Source organism: Protopterus annectens, chromosome 6.part0 (genome assembly GCF_019279795.1).
Source record: "Protopterus annectens isolate FY-2018-M chromosome 6.part0, PAN1.0, whole genome shotgun sequence".
NCBI lineage: Eukaryota > Metazoa > Chordata > Ceratodontiformes > Protopteridae > Protopterus > Protopterus annectens.
The window spans coordinates 1,985,141,794-1,985,147,793 of record NC_056737.1 but is presented as its reverse complement, the minus strand read 5'-3'; positions in this window follow the sequence as shown (position 1 = coordinate 1,985,147,793).

The window sequence follows — 6,000 nt, the reverse complement described above, 5'->3', positions numbered from 1 at the left end:
TAGGTAATAAACAAACTCAACTTCACATGGATGGGAAGCCTGTTCCATAGCAGGAGCAGTCTCTGGGACACATCTGTCTCTCCAGCATGTTCTGTTTAAGTCACAGACAAAATTCAGGTCCCTAGACCTTGTATTTCTGGTACTCTGTGACTTACAAATATGTAGGAGAGTCATAAGTGTGAGGTTTGCAGATGCCTTGTAAATCAGGTATAGATTACCCCTCAGCAATCTATAGGAAACTGAGTAGCGGGAAAGGGCTTTACGGCACTCTGAATAAGGCAGGTTTGTTATGCCTTGTATTCTTTTTGTGAGGAACCTCTGAGTTCGCTCTAGTTGCTGCATATGCCTGGACAGGTATGTACCAAAGGGAGTATTGTACTCTATGATTGGTCTGATAAAAGTGGAGTACCATGCCCTTACTTATAGGCTGTGCAACATAAAAGGATTTCCTGACTAGTGTGGCCATGTGGTGGTCGAAGGCAAGGCTACTGTCTGTGTGTACCCAGATCCCTGACCACTGGGTCAACTCTAACGGACATATTATCAAACATGGTAATTAGCTCAGATGGTTGGCTTCTCAAAGGGTACAATTATACATTTCTTAGCATTGAGTTTAAGACCATGGCATTGGCACCATTTGTTAGTCAGAGATAGACCTTCCTGAAGAATGCTAGTGTCTATGGGGCTTCCATTTCAGAGAAATAGATGCCAAAAAGGAGCAGGCCCAGTATGGAGACCTGGGGGACTCTGCTAGTAACTGGCCTCTTGGTAGAGGTCGCCTCGCTTATTTTGACCTCCTGGGTCTTACCAGTGCGTCAGATGACTACCCAGTGTATGAAGGAGTGTTGAAGGAATTTTTAACAGAAGTTATTCTGCTCTTCAGTAACTTGAACTGAAGCTAGTGTTGGCTGAATTTTGTTATTTGCTAGTAATTACAGGTGTGGGGTAGCCACATTCTTTGATTTCCTGTCCTTGCATATTTAAACTGGTGCATGTGAAATAATTCCTGCTTTAAAACTTCAGCTTGGCCAGCTAAGAACTTGGTTATATTCAACTGGACGTATAAGAGAATTTAAGTACCTTTTATCTGCACTTTTTTTTTTTTTAAATACAGTATTTAATTGATTTAAACTGTGTATGAAGGAGTGTTGAAGGAATTTTTAACAGAAGTTATTCTGCTCTTCAGTTATTCCCACCCACCCACCCTGTTTTTGTTTTGGTGTTAATCTTAGTGGCATTGAAACTGCCCGCCCCTCAGCCTGCCTCTGGGCCCATCTCATTTGCTCACTCAACTGAGTGCAGTGAGATCATATTCTGATTTCAGGCACTCCTACTGTGTACAAAGAGAGCATCTGGGAAATAAAAAAAAAAAAAATAAATAAATAATTAAGCTTATTTCCTGCCTTTCTTGTTAAGTGGTACAGACTATTTGTAGGCTTCTGAGCCCCCAAGCCCTTCTGTGTTTGAGGGAAGCCTTCTAGCTTGTTTTTTTCTTATAACTAGCCAGTTTTCTAGTTTCAGCACTCAAATCTGTTTCTTTGATCTCAGCACTTGTTCAGAAAAAATTTCATCTGCTTTTACTGTACTTGTGTTTTTACCTACTTCTTTTTACTTTTGCATCATCTTAAAATACTCAATTGTATTTATTACTGCTTGGTGTAACTCATTCTAAGCCTTTTGGTTTAAACACTTGGGCTTCGGACCAGTTAGTTGTTTTGCACTGGGAGGGTTTGTGGTCTGCACTGTTGTGGCAGAACAGGTAGCTTACATCCTTCTAGGTTGAGAACTGCTGATTGAGGGCTCAGTGTCTGTTATTCTAAAAGTGTATTAATTCTGGTTTAAGCACTTGGGCTTTCAAGCCAGTTATTTTACATTAAGAGGGTTCGTGGTCTGCACTCTTGTGGGAGGAGAGGCTGGACTCTGCCCTTCTGAGCTGGGAATTTCTGGTTAAAGGCTTATAGTGCATGCATATCTGAACTGTCTCTTACTGAAGTTGGTGCGCCTTGTTTGCTGTGGCATAGACTGGATTCGGGCCTGCTGGATCTAGCTTTGTTTGTGTAACTTGAGCACTAATCCAGACATTCTCTAAAGTATTCAATGGTATTTATTACTGCTTGGTTGTAACTTGATTAAAGTGTAGCTATCATTCAAGTCTTTTGGATTAAGCACTTGGGCTTCAGACCAGTTGTTTTACATTAGGAAGGTTTGTGGCAAGCACTGTGGTGGCAGGACAGGTAGCTTTCATCCTTCTAAGTTGGGAACTGCTGATTGAGAGCAGTGTCCAAGTGTATTAGTTCTGGTTTAGGCACTTGGGCTTCAGGCCAGTTATTTTACATTAAGAAGGTTCGTGGTCTGCACTCTTGTGGGAGAAGAGGCTGGACTCTGCCCTTCTGAGCTGGGAATTTCTGGTTAAAGGTTTATAGTGCCTGAATATTTGAACTGTATCTTACTGAAACTGGTTCACCTTGTTTGCTCTAGCATAGACTAAATCCAGGCCTGCTGAATCTAGCTTTGTTTATATGCTTGTTGTTTGTTTGCTTGTTATTTCCCTGGAAGCTAATTCCGCCTAATACGCAACTTCTCAGCGCTTCTGTGGATCACTAGTGATATCTGCATTGCTTACTGTACTTATTTCCTTGTTTCACTTGAAAGAAAGTTACTGTTTGTCGTTTTTGCATTTAGTTACTTGTAACACATTGCACTCAAGTTACCTGGCACTTGCTCACTAAAGCAATTATATAAGTCAGCACTAAAAATTAAAAGCACTACACCCTCACTCCCCACTGGCCCTTGTTTTCAATTAAGGATTTCCCAATATTATTCTAGCATGTCCAAAGGTCAGTTGTCAATCTCCTCTCCGGTCCAGCTGGTGAATCTGGGAATCTTGAGGCAATGTTATAACTGCCTCATGTACACAGACAACCCTCTCCTCCTCCCACATAACACAAATACTTGCGAGAGATGCAGCTATTTAGCCAAACTGGAGGCTGAGCTCTCTCAACTCAGGACTGGCAAGACCAGACAGGAGGAGAAGGCAACTACACACACCACAAAACCAGCCTCACATAATGCTACCACTCCACTGAATCAAACACATAAACACACAAAGACATACTCGGAGGCTCTGAGTAAAATTTACCTAAACAGCAGAGGCCTCCAAAGCAGACACCCAAACAACTGCTACCTCAAGACACCCCACAAGCAACACATAAACCACAAAAGCAGTGTGCAAAGCAGTCACAGCCCTTAAGGCCAAATACAACACCAAACATACTTGTCATAGGTGACTCCATAGTCAGACACACTGACGTCCCACTCACCAGGCTGAACAAGGAGAGGGTCACAGTAAGCTGCCTATCGGGCGTAGAATCCGCCACATAACACAAGCACTCGGGTCACTCCACGGCAAGTACAAATATGACACAGTCATTGTCCATGCTGGTGTGAGCGACCTGAGACGCACCTCCCTGGACTACATGAAAAGAGACATAGAGGAGCTCTCTGATTATGTAGCCCAGGCAGGTATGACCCTAACCCTGAGCAGTATCCTTCCTTCACCAAGAATGATGCCACAATATAGAGACAAGATGATCAGCTTTAACAATTGGCTTAATATCTGGTGTCATTCAAAGGGGATCCAGTGTCTGTCTGCCTGGGATGACATGCTTGACAAGCCACGCTGCTTCGCAAGGGACGGCTTGCACCTGTCACCCTGGGATTCGGATATTGGCTACGGCTCTTGCCACCCCCATAGTGCCTTTTTTAGGCAAGGCTCAAATTCTAAACCTACCACCCTAGAAAACAAAAATGGGAAGAAACTGAGGGTAATGCTGCTCAATGCCAGAAGTCTAAATCTCAAAATGCACGCACTCGAGGCCCTTCTCAGTATGGAGAACATCGATGTCTGTGCTGTAACTGAAACCTGGTTCAAGGCTCCTGAGAGCACCCGGCACTATTAGGTTTTACCTCATATCATGCGTTCCGCCCCAAAACCCGGACCACACCACAAAAGGAGGGTGTATCCATATTCATAAAGGATACCCACACCTCCAGGTTGGTGGCAACGCACAAGCTTCGGAAACCATCCAGGTGCAACTAACCATAGGCAAAACTGCTCTACAAATTGTAGCATGCTACAGGCCACCCTCTCAAACTCAGGAACCCCACACAGCCTTCCTGAAGACACTGGAGGGTATAAATGTATCTCCAACACCATCATATTGGGTGACTTCAACTACCCGAATATAGACTGGGAACATTACTCAAGCCCTAACTTTCTAGCCCAACGGTTCCTGGAGTTCATAAATTCAAATGCCATGGAACAGCTAGTCACTGTTCCCACGAGAGGAGAAAATATACTAGATCTCATTGTCACAAACATGGGGACAAAATGCTCCACACCGGAAGTATATCCCTCATTGGTGAGATCTGATCATAAACTAATCTCACTGGAAATCCACATCCCGCCCCCACCCCAAACAAAAAGACCATAGTGAAGAACTTCTCTAAAGCAAACTTCACACTACTCAAGACTGGTGTAGTATCCTTCAAGGCCCCTGAGCCAGAGGAAACCACAACCCAAGCTGCGGAAGCCCTTACAAATGCCTTCTATGAACACCTCCAGGACTGCATGGATCAGGCAATCCCAAATAAAACCAAGACTCTTTCCACAAAGGGCAAACATCCAGTCTGGTGGACCCCAGCCATTAACAAACTTTACAATAAGAGGAGAAAGCTATTACATGATAGAACAAAATCCATAAAAGGGAAGTCACCCCTGATCATTATTAGTAAAAAAATACGAGCACTCATAAAATCAACTAAGGCCAATTTTGAGAGAAAAATTGCCATGGATTCAAAGAACAATCATAAGGCCTTTTTCAGCTATGTTAGGAACCTGGGTGGAAACTCCCAGATATGCTCAGAATTAGTCCAAAATGATACAAAAATCACTGAACCCTCAGACATTGCCAACATACTGGCAGACAGGTTCAGTGCAAACTTCACCCCCCCCTCCCCCCCTAAAGGAGAGATAACTATCCCAGCCGAGTGTAGCCTCCCGGACATCTCAAATGCGCAGGTGAAAGCTGCTCTCTCTAAAGCTAAAAACACAGCATCAATGGGACTGGATGGTGTCCCCGGCTGTGTGCTACACGAGCTAAATGAGGAATTAACCCCGCACATAAGGCAGCTGTTTAATCTCAGCCTTACCACAGGATACGTGCCCAAGGAGTGGCGTACGGCAACTGTGGTCCCACTCCACAAAGGCGGCGCCTCTACGGACCCTGGTAATTACCGCCCCATAAGCTTAACAAGTCTAGTCTGCAAAGCTATGGAGAGGATCATAATGGAGCTCATAAACAAAGATATAGGGGACTTGCAGACATTGGACCCGACCCAGTTTGGCTTTGTCAAGGGAAGATCATGCCTTTTGAACTTGGTCGACTTCTTCGAAACAGTCACCAAGGCCATTGATGAGGGAAAGGCAGTCCATACAGCCTACCTTGACCTTGCAAAGCTTTCGACACAATACCCCACTCGGGTATTGTAGAAAACTTACCAGCTTAAATGTAAACCCATATGTCACAAGATGGGTTGCAAACTGGCTTAAGGACAGAACCCACAGGGTTAGAGTTGCTGGCACTGTGTCAGACTCCAAGCCGGTTACAAGTGGTGTCCCACAGGGCTCGGTCCTTGGCCCCCTATTGTTTGGCATCTACTTCTCAGAACTACAGGCCAGCATGGGAGGACTTTGGCTGACAAAGTTTGCAGATGACTGCAAACTGGGCGCCATAGTGGAAAGTGCATCGGACACGGATATCCTTCAGAAGGGACTCACGGAAACAGATAGCTGGTGCCAGAGCCATGGCCTGAAGTTAAACGCCAAAAAATGTATAGTCATACCCTTCGGGAAAAACAAGGTAACCCCAAGCTACCATATAGGTGGCAATCCACTAAGCACAGAAGAGGTTATCAGGGACCTGGGGACCCAGGTTGACA